Source organism: Microcebus murinus, chromosome 8 (genome assembly GCF_040939455.1).
Source record: "Microcebus murinus isolate Inina chromosome 8, M.murinus_Inina_mat1.0, whole genome shotgun sequence".
In the NCBI taxonomy this organism is placed as follows: domain Eukaryota; kingdom Metazoa; phylum Chordata; class Mammalia; order Primates; family Cheirogaleidae; genus Microcebus; species Microcebus murinus.
In genome coordinates, this window is record NC_134111.1 from 40818540 (window position 1) to 40831766 (window position 13227).

General features: G+C 38.4%; 1 non-coding gene across 1 annotated transcript; it reads left to right on the forward strand.

The window, feature by feature from the left end:
- Positions 1 to 345: 345 nt before the first annotated feature.
- On the forward strand, positions 346 to 452 carry LOC142872827 (U6 spliceosomal RNA). Its single transcript, XR_012920913.1, has one exon. It is a non-coding gene; the product is annotated as a U6 spliceosomal RNA (small nuclear RNA).
- The last annotated feature ends 12775 nt before the right edge of the window (positions 453 to 13227 follow it).

The window sequence follows — 13227 nt, forward strand, 5'->3', positions numbered from 1 at the left end:
CTCAGCACTTTTTTTCAACATCATACTGGAAGTCCTACCTAATTCAATATGACAAGAAAATAAAATAAAAGGTAGACATATTGGGAATGCAGAAATAAAACTGTCTTTGTTCTCAGGTGACATGGTAGTTTATGTAGAAAATCTGAAAAAATCAACAAACATCTTCTGGAATTACTAAGTGATTGTAGACTGGGGGAAGAGTGAATGGAGAATTATTGTTTAATGGGCACAGAGTTTCAGTTGGGGAATATGAAAAAGTTAGGGAGATAGATGGTAGTGATGTTTGCACAACAATGTGACTATAATTAATGCCACAGAACTGTGCACTTCAAAATGGTTAAAACAGTGCTCACTTTGGCAGCTCATACACTAAAATTGAAATGATACAGAGAAGATTAGCATGGCCTCTGCACAAGCATGACACACAAATTTGTGAAGTGTTCTGTATTTGGGGAAGGCTGAGGTGGGAAGGATTGCTTGAGCCCGGGAGTTCCAGGCTACAGTGAGCTATGATTGCACCACTTCACTCTAGCTTGGGCAACTGAGAGAGAGACCCTGTCTCAAAAAGAAAAATGGTTGAAATGATAACTTTTATGTACATTTTTACCACAATAAAAACAGGAAAGACTGCATTATAACAGTTATCATGGTTTAAAACAAAAAAACAGAAATTTGTTGAACTTCTTTGCACTTATTTTATAGTGTGGTATTAATTTTACTTTTTTAAAACATGGGTGGCTAGGGTGCCAAATATTTCCTGGGTTTAGGGCTCCAAAGATTTAACTTAGTCCTGAATAAATCAGAGTTTTCTGTGATTGCACAGGAATGTTAATGGGTTATTTAGAATTATTGACTCTATGTGATATGGGAATTCATGTTCTCTCACTTGAAGAGTCACAGTGAGTAAGGGCAGCTTCCAGATATCATTGGAGGTTTTGCACAAGCTTTAACAGTTTGGGAACAGTGTTACACTGGTATCAAGATGCTTTCTGTACTGTTTTCTCAACTTGCAGAGATACCATAAGAGAGAATCCTTGATATCAGAGCAAAGAGTGAACACACTTGGCAAGAAGAAATTCAGGAAAACAGACCGTAGCTATGTCCAACAAAGTATTTCACATAGAAATACAAATATTACTCAATTGATTTCATAACTGACTTATGCATTCAACTAATATTTATTGAGCTGCTAGATACCAGGAATAAAACTAAACAAGATGCAGTCCCAATTCTCAAAAAGTTCTCAGTCCAGGAGGGGAGAGTATCCTTTGGGAGGTATCTGTTCCCATGCAAAAGCAGGGGCTACCTCTCCTAATCCCAGAATAATTGGGATTTCCCACCCAATCTATGGGTATCTTTATGAATTAGTATTTGCAACTGTCACTTAAAAGACAATTGTTATTTTTAACCCCAGGTATACTGGAAATAATAGAAATACTGGTCCTTTCAATATTAGATTAGTGTCTTGTTTGCCATTGAGGGAGCCACAAAGATTCTGTCCTCTTCCCAGTAGCCTGGATTGGGTCTCTGACGTCTGATAGTTGCAGCTAGTACAGAGAAACAGGAGCTCAGGGGACTTTTTTCCTTCTCCTCCACCACTTCATTTGACAAGATACATATTAGGTCATTAAATATGAAATGTCCAATTTCAAATCAAAAGTTTAGTTTATTATATCTCAAATAAGAACTAGTACAATTAATCAAAGTGTGCATCTAAACTATCAACACAGTTTTGTCATCTTAACGATAGCGTGTTTATGCCAGCAGCAAAGAAGCCTGGAGAGCGAGTGTCAATGAACTCATAAAAGCGTTTTCCACAGCTTGTTGAGAATTGAATATTTTTCGTTGCAAGAAGAGGTCCACAGTCGGGAAGGAGTGGTCGTCAGTTGGTGCAAGGCCTGATGAATACAGTGGATGACAGAGAGTTTCAGCTGGTCCACACTGAGCCTCCAGCAATTCAACAAAACCCCCAGTAAGTGTTCCTGCCAGTTTATGACGCCAATGGCTTCTGCTCCAGGCAAGCAGATTATGGCTATTTGTCTGTCCGGATGCACCTGTCTCTCCAAATTTTGAGGGGGCTTTTTGACCTGCCACTTAATTCTAATGGGTTGAAGAAAAGTCACTGGTTTTCAGTTTGTCCAGCTTTTTCTTATAAGGCTGGGAGTGATTTCTTCCAAACTGTTTACATGTCAAAGTTAAAAATTTCACTGTTTTAATGCAAGTATACTCTGCATTGCTTCTAAAGGAAATAAAAGCAGCAGTCTTGAAACCTCACTTTAATAGGCAGGTGATCTTTGAATTATCTGCTAATCTGGTTTCACTGTGTGAAATTTAGAGTGCCTTGGAAACCAGCTTTCAATAGAAATGTGTTTCTCTCCTGGCTAATTTGGCCTCATTCTGTTTAGAGGTAGCACAGTAAAAGGATAAAAGCATTGGAGTTTGAGTTCAGAGATACAGTCTTTTGGTCTCTACAGCAAAACATATATTAGACTCTCTCTCTGAGACTCAGTTTCCTCATTTGTTAAATTTATTGGCTACAGGGATGTCATCTAATTTATGTTTTTACCTTGAGTGTGTAGCAGAAAAGTTGGTCCAGAGTAGGTCTCACTGGAAATTGAATTGAAATGCCTGCACAATTAATCTCATGGTGTCGTTATGAGGATTAAACAAAATAATGTACATGAAAGCTTTTTGCAAACTTCAAAGAGCCTAACAAATGCTGTTCCTTTGTTTATTTATCAGTCATCAATCTTGAACATATGTCTGAATGCAAGCAATGGAGGCTTTTGTTTGTTTGTTTTGTTTTGTTTTGACATTGTTCAGGTAAAGAGAAAGACAGTATTAAAGAGTTAATTTTTTACTCAAATTGGAGATTGATCTCAGTTATGGCAACAACACTATACATTCCTTAGCTTGTCCAATTAAAAAACCTAGCAAGTGTTTTGATAGTTGACAGCTCTGCTGTCAAGCAATTTTGTTCTACAATTAATCATGCCATAGCCATTTCTTCAACTACTGCCCCATTATAATGGCATCATTGTATATGCATACATAGTACACTTGTATACTGTTTAAAAGGAGGCAAAGCAAATGAACATTAAAAATTCACTACTCAGTAGATTGCAATTGTATGGTCAAGATTTATTACTAAACCCATTCTATTTTGATGCTATTACTGCTCCTATCAGAGCTTAGATACAACCATTCAGATATTGCAGCTTTCTATTTCCTAGTGTGGGAAATTGAGATTCTGCTTTCTTTGAGATGTTTTGAGTGTCGGCTAGGTACAGTATACAAACGGCTGGGATCTTTTAATGATTGAATGTCAGCTCTTGGGTTTTGATTGTTGTTTTGTCTGGATCAGTGTTAGACACAACTACAGCATCTACTCTCTTTCCTCCCCCTCCAGTCAGTGACTTCCTGAGGCAAAGGAGTTTGCCACAAATCAAAATGCTTGCAACAAATGTCTCTACAAACCTGCTCCATCTCTCCTTGGCAACTTGCCACTTTGCCTCACTCTTTAACACTGAAATCTCTGCATTTACCAAACGGCTTGGCATTTTTAGTAGGTTAACCATTTCATGGGGATTCTTCCAGAATCTCGTTTCTCATAGAGAGACATCTTACATTTTAAGCAATGTCAGGCAGCTTTGAATAAACATATTACCACTGTTTTTCATTAGGATAATTTCCTGAATATATGTCTAATTTGTCAAGCAATCAGATCGCAAGTTACATAAACGGTCATCTAGAAAGTACAGTATGTTTGTCAAAAACATGTAAAAATAGATTTAATCTTTTAGCTTTAGAGGTAATTGCAACTGCTTATGCTGATGACATTTTGTGATTTTTCAGATTTTCTTCCTTACAGACTTCCATGCTGACCTGGCACTGCCAGTACTTACAACTACATAGTCATTCCTGCAACAGCAATACTGTGAGCTGCTATTGAATTGCTCAAGAAAAATGTGATACAAAAGACAATCTCAAAATAACTTCATTTTTTAAATTTTTTTTAATTTCAGCATTTTACGTGGGTACAAATGTTTAGGTTATGTATATTGCCTTTGCCCTACCAGAGTCAGAGCTTCAAGCATGTCCATCCCCCAGACGGTGCACCCTGCACCCATTAGGTGTGAACACACCCATCCCCTCCTATCCCCCCTCCCACTTGTTACTACTATATGTGCGCGTAAGCAAAACAACTTCATTTTAATGGTTTAAAAAAAAATCACCTGAAAGGTGCATGTTACATACATGCTGATAAATAATAAGGTCCTGCTGTAGCTTAGGAAAGCAAGTGAATGTAATTCTTGGGTAAACACACACAGTCCAGACCATATTGACTACATGCGTAAAGAAGGGAGGGATGGCCGAGCATAAGATTGGATATGAAGTCAGAATTTCAAGCTCCTAATCATTTTTCCCATTGACTTACAGTCTGATCTTAAATATGTTTTTTAATTCAATACAACTGATCATTTCTTTATCTAAAAATGCTAGAAATACATAGTATAATTTCACACTTAGTGCATTTGTCAAGAGCAAAGAAAGTTCAGTTTCATATACTAGTCTGGCCTGGCCAGAGAAGTTGTATGGTGTGGTAGCCTGGAGAGATAATATTAATAATAATTTTGGGTAAGATCATTCCTGCTATGGTCCCTGGTCCTGATGTCCTTTATCTTCATACATCTGTGTATAACTGCTTCTAAACCAACGCTCCTAAAACCCATCCTTCTCTGCTTTCACTTCTCTGGTAGGGGAAAACAATGAAATTGCTCCTATTTACAGTTCTGCTTTCCAGTACTGAAGATTAATTTTCATCATTATGTTCAGTCCCTCTTGTCATCAACAGCCTTTAGTTGACTGATAATGACACTCTATAGTCATGGAACAGAGCATATGTTATAAGGAATCTCTCAAGGACCAAGTTTACACACACAGCATCAACACTGATGTCCATCTAACCACAGTAACCAGCAATTTATTAAAGCGTTCCACCAAATCAGCAATGGAGTGAAAGTCTTTGCATATACCTTCCTAGCTCCTCTTTCATCAGGAATGTGAGGAAATGCGGTTTTTGAAATTCAAATCAATGCTCAAGAAATGATTGTACCCAAAGTAGGCAATACTTAACTTTATACTACTCACATAACTTCTCTGAGTCTGAATTTTCTCACCTGTAAAATGAGAAGTCTAATACCTACTCTTTCTGATAATAACAGCTACCACTTTTTGAAGCTCTGCCTTGTGCTGGACACTGTGAGGTAGTTTATGTTCTTTATCTCCATAAACCACTCCATCCTGTAAGCTAATGTTACCTCCATTTTATAGAAGAAAAATTTAGGCAGAAGTTGAATAACTTGCCCCAAGGCACAAAGCTAGACAATCAAATGACGAGGATTTGAACTACAGTCATGTGATTCCAAACCTTGTGCTATCCTACAAAATTATTACAATTTGAGAGCATATTGAAGGGAAATCGATATGCCATGTATATAGTATCACAAATGGTCTATAAGGCAGTATTTTTAAGATTTTGGTCATTTGCCCTTCACCTTCATGACTTATGCTATGTCTATTCACTACGTATGTGTTATATATTTGATATTTTCTATATGTTGACTAACTTTTTTACTTGAAATTTTTTTATTTTAAGAGGAAACTTTAATTGCCTAAAAGTGGAAAACAGCATCAGTACCATGAATAAAAAGTGAATCCTAAAAATAAATACAATAAGATCAAGACAATATTATTAAAATTTAACTCAATTCCATTACCAAAGTGCTGTTACAATTGGGATTGAAAGATTATTAAAAAGGAAATAAATTCCCCAATATGGGTTCAATGTTACATAATGTCACAATCCTGCACTACTTAAATCATCTTGAGTGTTGGCAGAAGAAAGTGTCCCTGATTCCTCTTTGGGGAATACTGCTACAAAGTAAGAAAGAAAAAAATCCAAAGTTGTTCAAATGATTTAATATTTAGCAATTGAAAATACAATTTCCCATGTCTATTAAAAAACCTGAAAGCTATTTTGTATTCCCCCTCCATCAAAATTTAAGAATGAACATTGGATAAAAAGAATATTGATCGTAATGGGACCTGAGTTCCCTCGTGCTATTGTCTAGCATGGATAGTGTCAAATGGTGATGCTTTTGTTAAGATTGCTCCCTCTTTGGCTTTCCCAAAGATTTCTGTGAGTGACCTAATCACCCTCAGTAGATCCCTTCCTGCTTAAACCAGTTCTGGTAGATTCTGTTATGAAAAAGTTAGACTCCTGCACACACAAGTAAATAGAATGGACTATCTTATGTATTTATAGAGAGCTTTATCTTTTTGTTCATAGTCTAGGATATCAAAAAATCATACAAATCCATCCTGGAGACTGAAAAATTATTTTCTAAATTGGATGGAATGATTTAACACTTTTTTTTCACAAGACCACTTGTGAGCAGCAGACCTTTCACTGTCTATGAAGTAGTGAGTTTATAGCAGAGGGAGAAAGGTAATTTTTTGTTTTATTGTTTTTTTTTTAGAGACAGAGTCTCACTCTGTCACTTGGGTTGGATCTGGATTGCCCAGTGGTGTAATCATATTATATTGCAGCCTGGAACTCCTTGGTTCAAGTAATCTTCCTGCCTTAGTCTCTTGAGTAGTTGAGTAGCTGAGACTACAGGTGCGTGCCACGAATCTCAGCTAATTTTTTCTTTCTTTTTTTTTTTTTTTTTCAGAGAGATAGGGGTCTCACTACGTTGACTGGGCTGTTCTTGAACTCCTGGCCTCAAGAGATCCACCCACCTTAGCCTCTCAAGTTGCTAGTATTATAGGTATGAGCAGCAATGCCCCCCAAAAGGTAAATTTCTATGCATAAAATAATGTGCCTAACAATTAAATCTTTCTGGCAGATTTATAACAAAAATATGATTATAACTATGCCATGTGTAGGATTATGTGAGAAGGAACAATAATGTGAAAAGGAAGTAGCTAAATTCCTATACTGTAAAGTAATACCTGAGTTGACTTTCATATTAATATCTTTGAGAAGAGTTTATATCAGTTAGACAGAAGGGACTTCTATCTCTTTTATAAATGGTGTCTTTTAGGGACAGAAACTTAAGAAAAGGGGGGAAAGGATCTTTTTTCAACACATACCAGTGAGACACAGGATCGTATTTTTCCAATTCATTAAAAATTTTAAAGAAACTAACAGATCTAAATTATCTCACCTTTTTTTTCCATTAAGACTTGCATTTCTTTCTGGATTGTTCCTTTCTTTTAAGCAATAATTCTTTTGCAAAACTTCTGCAAAGGAGCAATCTCTATGGCTGAGAAGTCATAAGCAATCTACGTTATAGCTCAACTTATAGCTCAAGGTTATAGCTCAACTTCTATAGGCTAAAAGATCTACGTACAGAGAGAAGATTGGAACCAACAATTCTCATCTACTTGTCTCTGCCTAAAACACCCCTCCCTGTCAAAAAGTCAATATTGCATCAGTTTCTGACTCTGCTATGTCATATATGATATCTGAGTGGTTTTAAGTATTAGTCTAATGTCCTACCTACTACAAATGCATTCAGAAATTTCTTGCTCCAATATATCTTTTCTAAGACATTGGTATTTCTCCATTAGTAAATGCCTTAAGTTGTACAGCACTTTTTACTCTTTAGTATATTTTATATTCATAAGTGCATTTGATCTTTACAATTATGCTGAGAGACACAAAAATTCCATTACTGTCCCCATTTTAGGATGAGTAACTTGGGGCAGTTTGTCTCAGTTCACAGAGCAACTGCTGACTAAACCAAGTTTAAATCTGGTTCTAGCTCTAGGTCCACTCTCTTTTTACCACTCCAAATTAGTTAGTCTAGAAATAAAAAGAAGTTGTTATTTTCTGTTACTATGCTACTTTTTTCCCTAAAGGCTTTTTATAAGACTATTTTTCTAAGACTGAAGAAGTAACAATCACAGTATTGAGGCCACTATAAACATTGTATGTGTCTTCTTAATAGCTCCAGTTTTTGGGGCTGAAAAATGTTCTTCCCTCAGTGCTTTGACCCAGTGAGCAAACTTTCATTTCTATGAATTTAAATAGCTTAGGATTCTTAGCATGCTGAAGGATCCAACTTGATATTTCAGTTGGCTAGTCATTCCTCTCTAGGAAAGGAACGACTTTACCAGTCATTAGTGAAGATCGAACTAGAGAACTGAAAGAGTTAATATCACTTCCAAAAGTGAATTTATAACCTAGAAGTAATTTAGGCAGCAAGAGAAAATGTCTCACTTCAAAGATGGGAATCCTGAACCATGCATACAAATGTGACTGCTAACTCATGTGTGACTAGAAATCAGCAACCATGGATTCCAGGGGCTAAAAGGGACCTCAAGAAGCCATCTGGTCCACCCCCACTTTCCCGTACCTGAAGTCTTCTCTTCACATTTTCACTGTGGCACTTAAGCCCAGAGATGCCAAGTAGGGTGGTGGTTGAAAGGCTGGAATCAGAGAAAAGATGCCCAGAATCCAGGTCTCTAGTTCCCTGGTTGGAATGCATCGCTTTGCTTTGCCCTCCATCTCTTAGGCAGCCTACTTTGCTTAAGCAATGAGGGAGTGGACAACATATCAAATGGGTTAAATAGTCAGGAAAGGCAGGGCCCCAAGGATCTATTAGATTTCACCTCATGGCATTGCTTAGAGACCTTAGTGAACACAGTTTTAGTATTATAGTGGTAAACAGAAGCCAGAATAGCCAATTATAGAGAATGCTGTGAAGACATTGGGTCTGAAAGAACAAGAAGGGAGAGGACAGTGTCAGGAGGCAGATGTAGGGTAGGGAGGTTTCTGTGAGGGGTATGTGCATGTTTAGAAGATTAAAGAGACGATTTCCTTTAAGGCTGAAGAGGCTACAGTATTTTTAAATGCTATTGTGAAGAATCTTATAAAATGGAAAGTTTAGAGATTGAAGATACAAGTGAGACATGGAATAAGTTAAGAGTTCCTGAGAAAGTAGCTATGTGTAAGAGAGCACAGGAGGTACAGAGGGAAGGATGCCTTCTGCATTGTAACAGGAGGGAAGAAAGGGGACACAAAACCTCATGGGCGGAGCTGTAGATCTGGTGGGTAGGAAATTAAGGAACTCAGTGTCCAAAGGCTCCTACTTGCTTCATGACATAGGAGGCAAAGTCACATGCTAAGAGAAGGGGGGATATATATTGTTGGCAAATGATCAAAGGTTTGAGAAGAACAGAAAATCCTTGAGGTGGTTGTTGAAGAGAATGGTAGTGTCACCAGGTAGTGTTGGGAGCCCAGTTCAGTCTGGAGTCTGTGAATGTATAGTGAGACCTGAGCCCTCAATTGCCTGGGCATATGCATGAAGAGGATGTATGTGGAATTCCTCAAATTGCTTTTTAATTCAAAGTGAGTGTGGAGGAAGGACAAGGAATGGGAAATTACAGTACATAAAAAAAAAGGAGTGTTTGAAATGGTAGAACATGGGCTCTGAGCTGGAGAGGGAAGTGAAGACAGGAGGGGTTTGATGGATTAAGAGGGAGGACGGTTATCAATGTCTGGGAAGTACCGATGAGGTGAAAGAACACTTGCAGAGGAGGTGCTTTACCAAGCAAGTTGCAAGCTCAGAAAGTTGGTGTCAGAGAGAGGAATGTGCAAGTCAGTAATTCCAGAAGTGGAGTCATAGTGATGACAAGTTCCAAAGTGTGGTTCTGGAAGAAGCGGCTGGAGTAGAATGGAGGAGACAGGCATGAGAGATGAGGGGTCAGGGGACTCAGAACAAGGAGGTCAGTGAGCTGCCTACATTAAGGGAGTCTTTGAGGAGAGGAAGACTGAACAGTGGGTGTTCCGCAAAGAAGGGGAAATGAAGAGTGTGGTGGACAGTACCAGGGTCAGATGATCTGAGTCTCGCGGGGATAGCGTATGTCTGTCTGTTTGTTAACAAAGGAATGGAGACCTGGTCTGAAGCGGGAAGTACTGGTGCAGTAAAGGCAAGGAGGGAGAGAATAGAGCACAGACTTGCTCTCCTGGCCCTGATGGGTGTGGCCTGGGAGGGCTGCTGGAGGAGGAAGCTCCCAGAGACAGAGTCAGGTTTCAGAGAAGGCAGAAGGTAGTGGGTGTGGGAAAATTTGCCGATCATGAGTGGCTACTTTAGAAGGGCTTCAGATGGGGACGAGGAGATGCTGGGCCAGTGGGGAGACCCATCAAGGTCCAGTACAGACCAGGTCCCCCCATGGGTCCCTCCCTGGAGCAGCTCACCACACCGTACCCTGGTGCTCTGCCCACATGGGACTCAGCCCCTCTGTGTGCCTGCTTCCTTCTCTGCACTGACATCTCATTCTCTCTTTACATGAAATTTGCCCAGAAGGAGGATCCCCAATTGGTTTCCATCAGTCCTTACGGGCAGAGCTTTCCTGTCCGAGCACCCATTGGCCAGGGCCCCATCCAGCCTCAGTCCTTCAGAATAAAAGGTCACATGGGCTAGCATGGGGAGTTATTTGCCTTGAATCCCATAGAGGGAAACTATAGAGAAACCAGAACCTTGTATTGGGGATGGGAATATATAACGGTCATTTGAAAAACAGTTTGGTCCTTTTTAAAAAAGTTAAGCATATACTTATCACGCACTCCAACAATTCTATTCCTAGGTAACTACCCAAGAGAAATGAAAGTATGTGTTCCACAAAGACATGTGCATGAATTTCACAGTAGGATTATTCATAGCAGTCAAAAACTGGAAACAATCTATATGCCCATCAACTGGTGAATAGATAAACAAAATGTGATGTAGCCATATAATTGAATATTACTCAGGAATAAAAAGGAACAAACTACTGGTACATGCAGCAGCATAGATAAATATCAAAAACATTATGATAAGTGAAAAAAGCCAGATACAAAAGACAACCTATTTTATGATTTCATTTATACAAAATTTCTAGAAAAGGCAAATCTGTAGAGACAGAAAGCAGATCTATGGTTGCCTTGGGCTGGGAGTGGGAGTGGAGATTGACTACAAATGTGTAGGAGAGAACTTTTTGATGTGTTGAAAATGTAAAAATAGATTGTGGTGTTGATTACACAATTGTATAAATTTATTAGAAATGATTAATCTCTAACTTATAATGAATGAATTTTATGGAATGTAAACTATACCTAAAAAAGCTATTTTAAAAGTTTTTTAAAAATTTTTTTAGAATTTTTTAAGTGGGTAAGAGATTTGAATAATTCATCAAAGAAGATGTAAGGATGACATGTAAACACATGAAAAATCGTTCAACTTTGTTAGTAATTAAAGAAATGCAAGTTAAATCCACACAAACCCATTAGAATGGCTCAATGAAAAGACAAATGCTGATGACAATGGGTAGCAGCTAGAACTTTTATACACTGATAGTGGGAATTAATGGTATAATCCCTTTGGAAAACAGTTCAGCAATTTTTTAAAAAGTTAAACATAACATCTGCTATACAACCCTGCAATCCCATTCCTACATATACACCCAACAGAAATGAAAATGTACATCAAAAAACTTGTACAAAAATGTTCATAGCAACTTGATGTTTAATAGCTACAACTGGAAACTGGAAATCATTCATATGTCCTTCATTTGAGTGAAAGGTTATACAAATTATGGTATATCCATACAATAAGATGCAGCAATAAAAAAGAGTTATGGATACACACACAGCTGCATGGATGAATCACGAAATAATTATGCTAAGTGAGAGAATTCATATCCAAAATAAATAATAAAAGCAGTTACATACAGTATAACCCCATTTATATGAAAGCCAATCATTGTTTGCCTGGGGATTGAGGTGGGAGGTTAGAATGTGGAGAGAGACATTACAAAGAGTCACCGGAAACTTTTGAATGATCGGTATGTTCATTATTTTGATTTTGGTGATGGTTTCATGAGTGCATTAATATATCAAAAGCCATCAAGTTGTACATTTAAACAGATGTAGTTTATTTTGCATCAATTCTACCTCAATAAATCTATATTTTAAAAGAATGCCGGGTCAGTGTTCCCTTTCCCTTTGGCAGTATTTGACAGAGAAAGCTGGCGGGTCCTCTGGCCAAGTGTTACCATGTCTGAAAACCCACCATCAACTTTTTCCCTCCCTTCGAGACCACTACTGTCTCTCAAAGCAGGACTCTTGGCCTCATTCTTTAATCTGAATTTGAAACTTAACTTGAACTATTTTAAATTAAAAGAGGGATTTTATTGACCAAATCCAAGACAGAACAGGCTTGGAAACAGCCTCACGCTTTCCTCCAACTTTCCTGAGCGCTCACTCTCACAGTCTCCCTCCTCACCTTCATTTCTCAATTTTTGGAAAGTTCATTTTGGGCTTTATTCTCTCAAACTGGCTATCCCCAAGAAGCCAAAACAGTGGCCTCTGCCAGCTCTAGCTTCCTTTCTTAAACTTTCACAGCCAGAGAAGAAAGAGGACTCTCCCCACAACTCCAGTTCAGAAAAGACCCCAGCTTGGGTCACAGAATCCAATCTGCTACACGGGCCAGCTCACTGGGGTGGGGAGAGCAGTACTTGAAAACTCCATGGTGTGTACCCAAAGCAGATGCAGTAAAAGGAGAGCAAGTTATAGTGAAGAGCTGTACATAACACCTGTCCTGCTTCAAGATGTTACGTAGTACCAGCCTGGATCCCAAACCCTGGCAAGATACAGAAACTGGTTTTGTTTGCTTGCTTGCTTGTTTGTTTTGTTTTGATTTTACTTGCTGTGGCACCCGGCATGTATTCCTTTCCCAGAACTGCTTTATCGACCAGGTAATACTCTAATAGATCACTCCCTGTCTATCTAGAACAATCTTTTCCCAATCTCTTTTTTTCACCCGTAACACTAAGAAAACTAAGGTAATGCTCACCCTTGCTACATCAGCTTACTACAAAATAGTGGTTGTGATTTTGCTTTATCTTCCTACTCCATTTGTGTTACAAATAAGTTTCTCATACTCTCTCCATCAGATGAAATCAAGGATGTTTGCATCCAAAATGACTCAGGAAGTGAGTCTTGGCAGAAGCTGCCAGGTTTTTTGCCTTGGGAACAGGCTCCCATACCCACAGAGAACAAGGTCAGTTCAATTCACTCCTGTGGGTGAAGAGCTAGTCACAAATAGTGATTGAATGTGGCCAGGCTGTATTGTCCAATAACAGTGAAAATGATGCAACCTAATAGTAGTGTATTCC